We start from the raw sequence: 12500 nt of genomic DNA, 5'->3' as shown, positions 1-12500 counted from the left end.
TAAAGGGCTCTCTCTCTCTCTCTCTCTCTATATATATATATATATATATATATATATATATATATATATATATATATATATATATATATATATATATATATATATATATATATATATATATATATATATATATATGTTCCTCATATATATATATATATATGTGTGTGTAATGTGTGTGTGTAGTGTGTATAACATGTACACACATAAATATATATACATACATACATACACACATATACTGATATACTTAACTTTACATATATATATATATATATATATATATATATATATATATATATATATATATATATATATATATATATATATATATATACTATATATATATATATACATATACATACACACACGTATATATAAGTATATATGTATATACGTATGTTAATAAGTCGTATTTTCCCTAATTATAGTTACCGTGATGACACATGCTTGAGATGTAACAACAAAATGTGTCTGTATGTATAAACACTGTTTAGGCTTCAGTACTTCAGATGTTGCCCGTAACTGTTAACGATGTCATTACGTAATTTTCTTAGGTCTCATCTGGGTAATCCCCTTCATTAGTGAGGTAAATTGTCCCAACTCATCACCGTATCTTAATTATATCAACGTGGATTTTGCTTAATGAATTCCATCCTTGACAAACTCTTTCGAAAGACTGACACCATTCGGAATCCTCCGAATTCAGTTGGTTCAACGATGATAGGTATGTATTATACCTAATTGTAACTAAACAGACAGACGAAAGAAATTACAGTGAGCAGGATACTGAGGAAGTTTTTTGTTTTCATCCCCGAGAAATCCTTCTGGATGCGAGTGATGGGAATATGGCGTACGTCAGTTAACTTGTTCGGTTTTACAAGTTTTTATTAAATCTCTCTCTCTCTCTCTCTCTCTCTCTCTCTCTCTCTCTCTCTCTCTCTCTCTCTTCTAACTATAAGACCGACTTTTAAGTGCTGTGCAAGTTAGATATAAGTAATGAAATTATATAATTTTATACTGTATGAAACTTGATATTTCATTTCGTAAATCTGTTTACATCCTTGTCCTGTCGCAGTGACTGTCTTCATAATATCTAACGCTTATCGTATCTAAAATGAGAATGGAATCTTTATATAATAATTCATTCTAACTATCCATTAAAATTGACATCTGAACTGAATGATAATAATATTGACTTAGGGAACTGTCTACGAATTTGGTTTAGTTCTCCGCCAATGGAAAGAAAACGGCCAGCATTTCCCACAATGCCCAGCGACGCGGCAGCTCAGCTGTTCCCATGTCAGTGTGTTATAAAGCAGTGTTTGTGGGTTTACTCACGGTTCGGCTTCCCATTTCGGTGTTACGTCTGTACCTGCGTTGGTGAGTTTGCATGTCTATTACAGTACTATCAGAGATGAAATAGGCGAGGGATTAGTGGTTGTAATGTACGAAATAGAGACAGAAAGTAAAGGTTCAGCTGCTTGCCAGGATTAGGCCTCTTTTGCAATGTAAACCATGATTTTTAAGACTTGATTCTCTGCTATTTTTTCACCGTAATGAATGTTTTTTTGCCATTGCATGCATGTGAATCATCATAAACGTCCATAACCAGATAGAAAATATAATGGACAAAGGTATGGATAGCCGTCGGTAGCCTAATGAAGGAACATAGGCCTATACTACTTTAAACCTAAGTTCGAGTAATGCATAATGCAAAGGATAGTATATTTAATTACATTTTGTGGCACTATGGTGAAAATATTGGAATGTGGCTCTGCTGCAATATCATTTTCAACCTTAGACTTGGACTAGAATACCTCATTTGACATAGCCTAGATATAATCTTGTATAGCCAGGTTATGTAGGTTAACTGATGTTCTGGGAACCCCAAAGTCTTCTACGGCATACTTTCCTCTAAGTCGTTTAGAACTCACTTAGACCTCAGAGTTTTTATTGTACACTCAACGTTCATCATTTCCCTTTTTCCTCTATATATCCTTTTGTGGATTCTCCCGTTTAATATACTATTAGTTTAGATTATCACCGGAGATGTAATGTTGAGTTAATTTTTGGCATAACCTAGACCGATAAATGCCATTCTTTCCATGTATCCATGCCCCATTCAGTATATCACGTTTTCCCCAATTTCCTTGCCCAGGGTACCAGTTAGTAGCTTCTGTTAAGCTCGTTACCACTCAGCTGTCAGTGTAGTCCGTTTAGCATACTGCCACAAAGAAAGAATAATTTCAGGGTAATGTTCAGGTCATCCCCTTGAGCCACAGGGGGGGAGGGGATGGAGGATGGTTTACGTGGAGCCGACCTTATGCCAGCACACTTGTGTGGTAGGGTGTATGGAGGGATCAGGTCGTTTTTTTAAACGTGAAAATTCCTGTTGTATGGTTCACGGAATGCATATGTTTGACGCTAGTAACGCCGGGGAGTTGGTTAGTTACACTTCACAGTATACTCTAATCTGAACCCACTGATATGGATACGTAAATACAGACAGATTTGAACTCATTATTGATAATTTTCTGCACAAACGGACAGATGCGTAAAGCTAGCAAGGAAGTAAAGTGGAATTAACCCAGACGGTCGCGGTATAATGCGCCTACTTTCCATGGGTCTAAGATCGTCTAGGTAAGTAGGCTAGTATTTGGGCCTCATGCCAGGCATCACGTTCCGTACGCCATTTGATATCAGAACTTGTAAGGATAACCGCGTATGAAATGGTAATACTGTTATTAAGTAAACTTAGACAGATCTTAGCCAGTTGGAAGGCGTAGGGACTTACGTATGAGAGTCGAAAAGCCAAGCCAGTGAGACATGGTAGACAAAATGGCATTTGATGGCAGTCAGCCTTGGGCGAAGCTTTCTTCCACCTTTTCTTACCTTCCCATAACCCCCAAACCTCACCCCCTAAGCACACTCTCCGCCTTCCCAGTTTTATGATTTGGGATTGTTTAGATGAAAATAGAACAATGTCATTACCAGTGTACTTACGTTTTGTTTATTATCCCTGGTTCTTTCCACTTTTGGCCACCATTTTTATACCCCTGTACATTGCTGTGACAGTTTATCCTTTACCATCTTCTTTTTACTATTTCTGTGTTTACTCCATTCATCGGGGTTTCCTTTCTTCCTCCTCTGCTGCGTATAACCAACTCCTCAGTTGATTTAGGATTCGTTAGGTCTCAAATTTGCGAGCATTACAGGCTACCTTCCCACCATGAGACGAATTTGTGTGTTACCATTTTCATACCTTTTTGTTTAGACGCCTGCAACCTTTTTGCTCAGTTATGCAAATGAATTTTACTGTCGAGAGTAAATAATCTTGGTTGGAAATCGCTGTTAATGGGAAATCGGGAAGAGATGTGGTGTGGTTTTGGTAACCAAATGATATTTTATGTGGGACGGAGGTGGGGTATTTTTTGTCACACACACTGGTCGATGGGGATGTTGCTTTATCATCAGTATCATTATCATATTTCTTTCACGGCCTTTATTTTCCCTTCTTTCATTTCTTTGTGAACTGCGCGCGCACACACGCACATAAACACAGGTGCGCATAGCTTATTTCCATTTAAAAGAAGTTGTGCTTTGTTACAATGCTACTGGAGGAAAAGGGACGCATATTTCAAGTACAAAAACGCACTACCATGAGAAAAGGTTTTGTTTCCAGTATCACCTCGACAGCAAATAAGCACACGTTTTAGGAAGTAAGAAGTATAAAAAAAAAAAAAGCGTTGTAGGAAGTAAAAAAAAATAAATAAATAAATAAAAACTTAGGATGATATAAATCTATGACCGAAAAAGAATATTTTCTGCTGGCCTACCAGTTGTTAGCCTCTGATCCAGGAGCAAATTGGAAGCCTCCAGGATAACAAAAAGAAAAGGAGTCTTTGGGAGAAGAGGAAGATCAAGAGATGCGAGGGAAATGAAAAGTATTTCAAGAGCCTTTGTAAGGAAGGTAGTTTTTAGGATAAGCCTTTTTTCAGGTTTTAATTTTTTATTTCCCAGTCTGCAGCATTGTTTCATTGTATTAATGGAACTGATTTTTATTACATTATTTAGCATTTTACTATTTGCATTTGGTTTTTCCTTTCCAGAATTTTATTTATTATAGAACAAACCCAATACCAGAATTATTTTTAAATACAAGCAACTTTTTTGTGGTCGTTGTTGATAAGGTAACGTATCCATATTATTCCTGCTATTTATTTTCTGCAATCAGAATCTCTTGAGTTCTATTACCTCTTCATAATATTATGTTTCCAGAGTATTCTCTTCCAACCTTCAACATTACTCCTCCTTTTAAATCTAGGTTCCTTTTAATCCAAGCCTTCTGGAATCTTTAATCCTAGCACGTTTGTTCTCGCTAATTCAGAGTTGTGCTTTGTATTTTGAGAAGTTTTCCTCAGGGAAATGTGTGCGTTACGTGACATTTATAGATTGGAATTTCGTTGTCTTAACGTTTTGTGACGTTTGTTGATCAGAAGTTCATAGGTGTCCCCCCCATGTTGTGCAGCGTATATGGGTAGAAAATTATTTGTTGTCTTCCCTTTATTTTGGACCATTTGTATGATGTAGAGCTAAATTGTTTGGCGTAAACTTTGTTCATATATCTAATATAAACAAAGCCTGTAGTTTTTTGTGGAAGTTCTTAATCTCCTGTAGCAGACTGACTAATTTCATCGGTGGTAGTTAGTGGTCGGTTTCTGTTTCCTAATATTACCAATTATGACTTGGACCATCGACGGATGGTCTCTTGCTAGTCACTTTTTCATAAGTTGTATTTTAAAAGACACCTTTCACTTCACAATTGATCACTGATCCGCTTTTCCTGCCGAGAGCAACCAGATTCAGTGTCGAACTTCTGAGTTCCAGAGGTCCTTTATTCCTCAAACCGTTGAACTGTGGAACAGTCTCCCTGAGGGTGTCGTGTAATTAGAACTTCAAAGTTCAAGCGAAGATGCAATGCATCACTTCCATAATACTATTATCCTTACATTTTAATTTATTCTTATCGATTTATTAATTTATTAATTTATTTTTTCCTTTTAATAAGTGAGATCTCTTCTTTCTCCATTTCCTTTACCTTCTCTTACTTCCTAATGAGCACCATATTCTTTGGAAGCTTGAATTTCAAGTGAATGGCCCCTGTGGGCTTGTTCCATATGAATAGGGTTCATCTTCTGTATAATAATAAATAAAATAATTCCGTTCATTCAGTTCTTTGGGTTAAGCCAGGTACTTGTACAAACCTTCATATCCAATTTATCTAAAGAAACAGAAAGTTTCTTTAGAAATATACTTAAATATAATATATACATATCTAGGTCCGTAAGGTATTTTTCTTTAACCTAGACATAGCGACTCGAACACAATTACTAAGTGAAATTGAAAGAATAAAAGTAAGCCTTGATTTAGGAACTTGAGGGCAATGGAGATAAATGAAAATAAAATTTAAGGAAAATATATGGTTCACTTTAGAACAAACGTTGACTTAAGAAAAATAGCCTGAGATGGAAAATAAGGGAAAATTCAGTAGATTTATGAGAGATGTAATTGTCCTAGGATGAAAATAAGGTAATTTAAGGAAAAAATGGAATGCCATATGCGATTTTAAAATATGGACTTGTTTTCAAATGAATATTAAAGGTCGTTAGAAGGCTGAAATTTCCGAAATGGAATCTTATTTAATATTCTTTATCTTAACAGGTGTGTTTCTACAAGCTTCTCTACATCACGGAAGTCGACTTTTATCGAAATTATGGTCTTGAAATTTTCACTTCTGTTAAGTTTACGTATGATTTTTTTTTCATTTTGTAAAATTTTCTGTTATCAAATATATTAAAATCGCACCAAATTTTGGAAGTGCAGAGAAATATTTCATTGGCAAAATTCAATTCGTCACGGATCTTATATTTTTTATTCCAGACAATAGAAATTAGATTTGTTATGTTTAAGTTTTCCCCCTTAGGCTCAAAAGATGGGGGCGTTAGTTGAATATTTGATGAGTTTTTCTTGGCTTTTACTTCTGGACAGTGATGCCTGTTCAGTGAAACAAGATTTTTCTTATGAGATCTTAGCGGCTTTGGAGACCTCGAGCTACCAGAAAATTCCTTTACATTGTAAATGAAGTAAACAATTAACTGACCGATGTGGAACTGCATTTTGAATCAGAAATTCACTTGACTTCAGAGGGAAAACAGTTTCAGCCGACCAGAACACTGCGAGAGACATGTTCTGGCTACGTTAGTTTTTGATGTGGTAAGACTATTACATAATCCAGAGAAGTCAGCGGTATTTTAGGATATCATTAAAAGAGGCCGTAGGTAACTAAGCTATTTCTTATTTATGCTATTAAGTTTTTATTCACACCTGGAATAATATCAATCATTCTTTTGGGTAGGAGATGGATTTGGATATAAAAAAGTTTCAGTTGCTATTCGAAATTTTCCATTGTGTTTGACTTGAAAAGTTTTATTGCTTGAGGTATTCAAGAATCTTGCCATATCCAACCGTTCTCAGCCAGGTTCCCTTTTCGAATAGAAGAGAAATTTCTGTTTATTTTCTGTCTTGGACAAATATTTAGTCTTCAAATTCGCTCCCGTCCAACCAAGAGAGAGAGAGAGAGAGAGAGAGAGAGAGAGAGAGAGAGAGAGAGAGAGAGAGAGAGAGAGAGCTACCTGAGAAAAGTCACTTCTCATATGCTACCTGCTCTTGAAAAAGTCGCATTTGGAATCTCAGTTACAGAATTTCTTGTGATATTTCAATTTTATTTTATATCTTATGAATTTCTCTCTGAACGATGTTAAGTTAAAATCAGTGAGAACAGTATTTTAAAGTTTCCATTAGTTATTGTAAGTCCTCGCTGTTTTTTTATTAAACCCAAAACACGTAATTAATAATTACATAGCTGATTGGTAAATTTCAAATGTTTTACAATTGGACAGAATTTCCAATGTTACAATTTTATATCCTGTTGCACAATTTTAAAGTATTAGTTATTGTAAGAAATCAAAATTAATAATTTCTGTTTTACTTAGTTTTTTAGTAATTTTTATTATCATTTAAAACATTCTTGTTCCCCATTCGAGACCACAGTCTGATCCTGATGTGTTGCCCACTGAGTGACTCAGTTTCGTTTGGAAATTTTGTTCTCTCTCTGATGGATTTCCTTTCTTGGAAATGGAAAAAAACTTCTTCTCTCCTTCGCAGCTGCCATGGACGTCAGGTTTGCTAAGTAAATAACTCTCTGCCTTTTATTTTTCTGTCACCAGTCCCAGACATGAATGTCAGGGAAAGGCAAAACAAAGTTCCTTGAGAAAGTCAGGAATAAGTGTAATAGTTGGCGTTTAGATATTCTTATGCTTCGATTTTGTTTCCTGTTTGATTTTATAACTAGTACCGTCCTCATTTTAAGGTCAGTTTACATGCAGTTGTAGTTTAATAGTTTACAGCTATTAAACCTTGAATATAGAATGAGATTAGCTATAAACGAAATTTTATTCGTCAGATAATTGCAAAAATTAATTTATGCGAACATCTAATCAAATCTTCATGTAGGAATGAAGATACCGTTGCTGACGCCCTTTTTGAGACCTAGAGTTCTGTCTTTGTTAATGTTTTGGTTAAGCGTCATGAAGTTATCATTTGATATAAATTCAGATATGTATGACGATAATTGTTGTTACAAAACTCGTTTCTACAGACATAGAACGTGCAAGATTTACATAGTGTATTAAAACGTATGAAAAGTCTTTAAAATTAGTTTGTAAAGTACGTAAGGGACTCAAATAGGAATTTAACCTTGACTATAAGGGACTCAAATAGAAATTAAACTTTGACTATAAGAGACTCAAATAGTAATTTAACCTTGACTATAACTGTTAAACTATACTAAATAGACTTATATGGCATGCATACTCCACTAACCGGACCCAGTCATTGATAATCATGGACGAGTGATAAGAGAATTATGTACAAAACTTAATCTTACTCCTATAAATCATTTGAAAAAAGGATTATTGACTTTAAATGGTGGCTTACCGTACCGTTAAATCGACAATGGAAATCGCAGATAGACTGGGTACTGTGCCCAGTGAAATGTTTAATTTGTTTCGAAGTCTTTGAAATAGTACCTGATAACCTATTGCCTTCAAATCATGCACCTATAATTGTTAAAATTAAGAGTGATTCATTGTTATTCACAAATTAGCTGAACGATCAGCTCTTGTTAAAATCATCTTTGGAATGTCACGAGACTTCCGATTGCAACATAAGGGTAGTTATGCCAAATAGACTGGATGTAGAAAAATTTTCTTCGTTTGTGTTGGATCTCGGGGCATTTGTACTCAATGATGGAGATGAATTTGATGTGAACACTGTGCGAGAACTTAGATAACACAATATATGAAAATGCCGTGAAGGCAAGAAAGCCTTTGAGGCAGAATGATATACCAGTACCTCAAGAAAATAGATGGAAATGATTGATAGAGAAGGACTCACGCCAATTGTGGTTTGCTATCAACTGGAGGGGGACATTTGATCAAAATACTAACGAATCACCCTCTAGTCAGGCATTTGCTACTTATTTTGAGACGCTTTTTTCTGAAAGTTAGAACGAGTCAAACGTCATGAACGATGTTTAAATCTCAATACTGGATGACGCCATTTCAGAGAGAAAGTACGAGATTCAGTTAGATTGTTAAAAGGAAACAAAGGAGCTGGACCGGGTGGAATCTGTCTTGGGATACTGAAGCTGCTAAAAGACTTACGGATTGACGTTTTTATATATATCTTAAATCTTATTTTTATATATGTTATCCTGATAGATGGATGAAGTCAAAGTTATTTACAATTTTCAAGAAAGTTAATCCCGTGGACCCGAGTAATTATCGAGGGATAAATATAATGCCCTCATTCCCAAAATTATATGATAACAAGATTCAAACCTAAAGTTCAGACTCAGTCGATATTGAAGTTCAAATTGATTGAGGTCCTGCTTGGGATGTGGGTTTAACATGTGAAGAGCAATTTAAAATTTACTGTTAATGTGAACCTAATGATTCGAATGATAAAGGATTATGGAAAGGATGATTGGCTTGGGCTCCTTCATGATTTACTTTTAATGGACGATACTATTATAGTTAGTACAACGAGAGAGGGTGCAATTTGGAAATTTCAACAAGTATTAAACTACTGCAATACACATAGCATGAAAATCAGTGGAGGAAAAACGAGATATTTCAGTGTAAACATAAATGACAGAGACCCTTCGAAATGTAACAGTGTATCTGTTCAGTGGTGTTATAGTTATGTGTATCTAGGCAACACAATTATGAATGCAAGTATACATGAACAAGCTGAAGAACATCTACGTAGAGGCATGAAAATTCACAAATTTCAATCATTTAGAAGAAAAACAATGACCCACCTTCGTACGTGAAATGAAAGGTATAGTCTGCAGCTTTGAGCTTTGAATAGTTTCCTGTTTTATGGTGCTGAATCATAGTGGACCTTGAATATGAAGCTGGCGAATAAAATATGCTTGGGGACTCTAAAAGATATTCTAGGCGTAAGGAATGCCTTGTGCACGGAACTGGTTTATTTGGAGATTGGTTTAGGAAGTACAGCTACTAATATCATGCGTAGGCAATTGAATTTTTTTTTTAAGTAAAGGGAAAGACCTGGCTACAACCAGCTTACTCTCAACAATTAATTAATAACGCAACAGAAGTGCAGTCACCTATGGGACTGTATTTCCAAGCATTACAGCGAATCCAGGGAGACCCAGTAAAGACTGAATTAGTCAGATTACGGCAAAAAGTAAATGAAAACATTGAACCAAGTCGTTGGTTAACTTGAAGCAGTTTAACCTTGAACTTGAGACAACTGTCTACAATACCCGAGAAATAGTCCCTCAACACTACAGATTAGACTATACACACAATACCGGAACAAGACTAGGTTCTCATCGATTGAAGATTGAAACCGGACGTTGGTCTAGAATACCACACGCTTATGTAATGTGTTTCACAAACCCTTTTCGTGATTTATACCTTTTGCAAGGGATTCAAGGCCCTCATTCATCGTATGAAAAAACGCATTTGTTAAGCAAACGCTTAGAATTTAACAGACGTGATGGTACAAGTGGGTGTGTGAATTTCGTTTGTGATACCCACGTTCTTTGATTGTCTGCTTGATAAAGACTTGTAATTATGAAGCTGTTTTTCACCTTCCTCATTATTAATGACATTCTTAATATTCTTCCAAATTTTGTTACCTATTAGAAAGAGTTCTGTTTTTCGTATCTAATGCGATAATGATGATGATGATGATGATGATAATGATGACGATGGAGCTAAGTCTGTTTACCCTTGGAAGTGAGCTCAGCGTTTCAGTGGAGGGGAAAATAATGTTGATAATGGAAGGACGGGATGCATAATTGCTCGTGATAAATTTAGTAGTGGCGCTGTTAATAGAGTAGGAAGAGTTGTCTTCATAACGTGAATGATGCGCAGTTGGGAGATGACTGACGGAAGAAGGATCTGATGTCTGTTTTCTACAGGAACTCGTAGCCACAAACATGACAGAGAGATGGCGTCGTTAGTCCCCTTCTTGCTCTTCTTTTTAATAATTTTCTCATATAAGTTCTATCTTTTCTCTCTCTCTCTCTCTCTCTCTCTCTCTCTCTCTCTCTCTCTCTCTCTCTCTCTCTCTCTCTAGATTATTGCAAAATTATAGAAGAAACACAATCGTTAATCCACGTAGAGAGTAGTGCCATCAGTGCACCTCACGCGATGCACTGTAGGCATTACTTAAGGTTGTTTCCAGCGTCCCTTGGGCCCCAGCTGCAACCTCTTTCATTACTTTTACTGTACCTCCATTCATATTCTCTTTCTTCCATCTTACTTTCCACCCTCTCCTAACAATTTGTTGCATAGTGCAACTGTTAAGTTTCCTCCTGTTACACCTTTCAAACCTCCTTTAATCTCAATTTTCCTTTCAGTGCTGGATGACCTCATAGGTCCCAGCGCTTGGTCTTTGGCATAAATCTTATATTCCTATCCTTTCTATCCAGTCGTTAATAGCTATCTTCCTTCTCGGCGTATGTCAGGCTTCTCAATAAATCTAAAAGTTTGTAAACTGTGTAAATGATATTTTAAACTAAAATTATGCCTAATCATCTGTAACAGCTGCTTTTACAAGCATAACAGCATCTAATTTGAATCTGTTTCAAGCACCTGAAATAACCTTTGTAGAAATTTTCTTGATCCATTGTGTCCTACGATAAAAGTCAGTTATTTAATTTCTGTTTTTATATCTCTCAACAAGGGTCCCTATTTCAATAAAAATATTATGCAAATTTTTAAACAATATCTTATATCCTAAAATTAAAATATATAATATATATTTATTATATACCAAAATTTCTACCGTAATTGAAGTTGTATATATGATATATATATATATATATATAATATATATATATATATATATATATATATATATATATAATATATATATATATGTATATATATCTATATTTGAACATACTGCCAGGAAAATTCTGAATGACAGCTGATAAATTTCTCTCTCTCTCTCTCTCTCTCTCTCTTTAATTGTTGTTTCAGTTACGCTGCCAAACATTTTTGATATTTTACATTTCACCCCTTCTCTCACCCCATCCCTTTCGGGGCTGAACTTGGATTTAAAGGGCATTGGAAGTGTCACTCTTCATCTCAGCAACCTTGAAAACTATGGATTAGACACTCATATTTGTCATTTTTGACATTTTATTTTTCACCCTTTCTCACCCCCTTTCCTATTGGGGCTGAACTTGGACTTGAAAGGCATTGGGAGTGTCACTATTTATCTCAGCGACCTCGAAAACTATGGATTAAACACTAATATCTGGTATTTTCAGTTATTTTTACATGTTACTCCTTCCCACCTTCACCCCCTTTGGTGCCAGTGATGTCTTACCCCCTTCCCCACAGTATTCTTTTCCAGTTAGTGAGTTATATGAATACTGAAATGAGGTATGATAAACCTGTAGAGTTTATTTAGTTACAAAGTCTACGTGCAGAACCAGCCCATTTCAGGATAGCCGTTCCAACCCCCGCCTCCCTTTGGTGTCCTTTGGTGCCAGAGATGTCTTATCCCCACAGTATTCTTTTCAAGATATGAAGTTAAATGTATACCGAGTTTCGTTGAAATTGTTCCATGTGTTTCAGGGTTATGTTGGTACATATTAGTTATTCCATACATCCATTGTATATATGTATATATAAATATTATATATATATATATATATATATTTTTAACGTAATTTTATATATATATATTTGTTATATAATTTTACATTTTGTCTGAATCTGGCAGTTTTGTAAGATTTTTTCTCAAGGGACTTTTGCGTCTATGAAATATTGCAGCATATATATTATATATATATATGAATCTATATATACATATACTGTATATTATGATAT

General features: G+C 35.2%; 1 long non-coding RNA gene across 6 annotated transcripts in view; it reads left to right on the top strand.

The window, feature by feature from the left end:
- Window positions 1-1278: 1278 nt before the first annotated feature.
- Window positions 1279-12500, top strand: part of LOC136843635 (uncharacterized) — a 668266-nt gene continuing 657044 nt past the window's right edge. For 4 of the 6 annotated variants that reach the window (XR_010854616.1, XR_010854617.1, XR_010854615.1 and 1 more), the window contains exon 1: window positions 1279-1380. This is a non-coding gene — a long non-coding RNA (uncharacterized lncRNA). The remainder of the gene's footprint in view (window positions 1381-12500) is intronic. The other 2 variants (XR_010854620.1, XR_010854618.1) reach the window with 1 other exon arrangement.

The sequence above is a fragment of the Macrobrachium rosenbergii genome, chromosome 12 (genome assembly GCF_040412425.1).
Source record: "Macrobrachium rosenbergii isolate ZJJX-2024 chromosome 12, ASM4041242v1, whole genome shotgun sequence".
Lineage (NCBI taxonomy): Eukaryota > Metazoa > Arthropoda > Malacostraca > Decapoda > Palaemonidae > Macrobrachium > Macrobrachium rosenbergii.
This window is presented reverse-complemented; position numbering and strand designations above follow the sequence as displayed.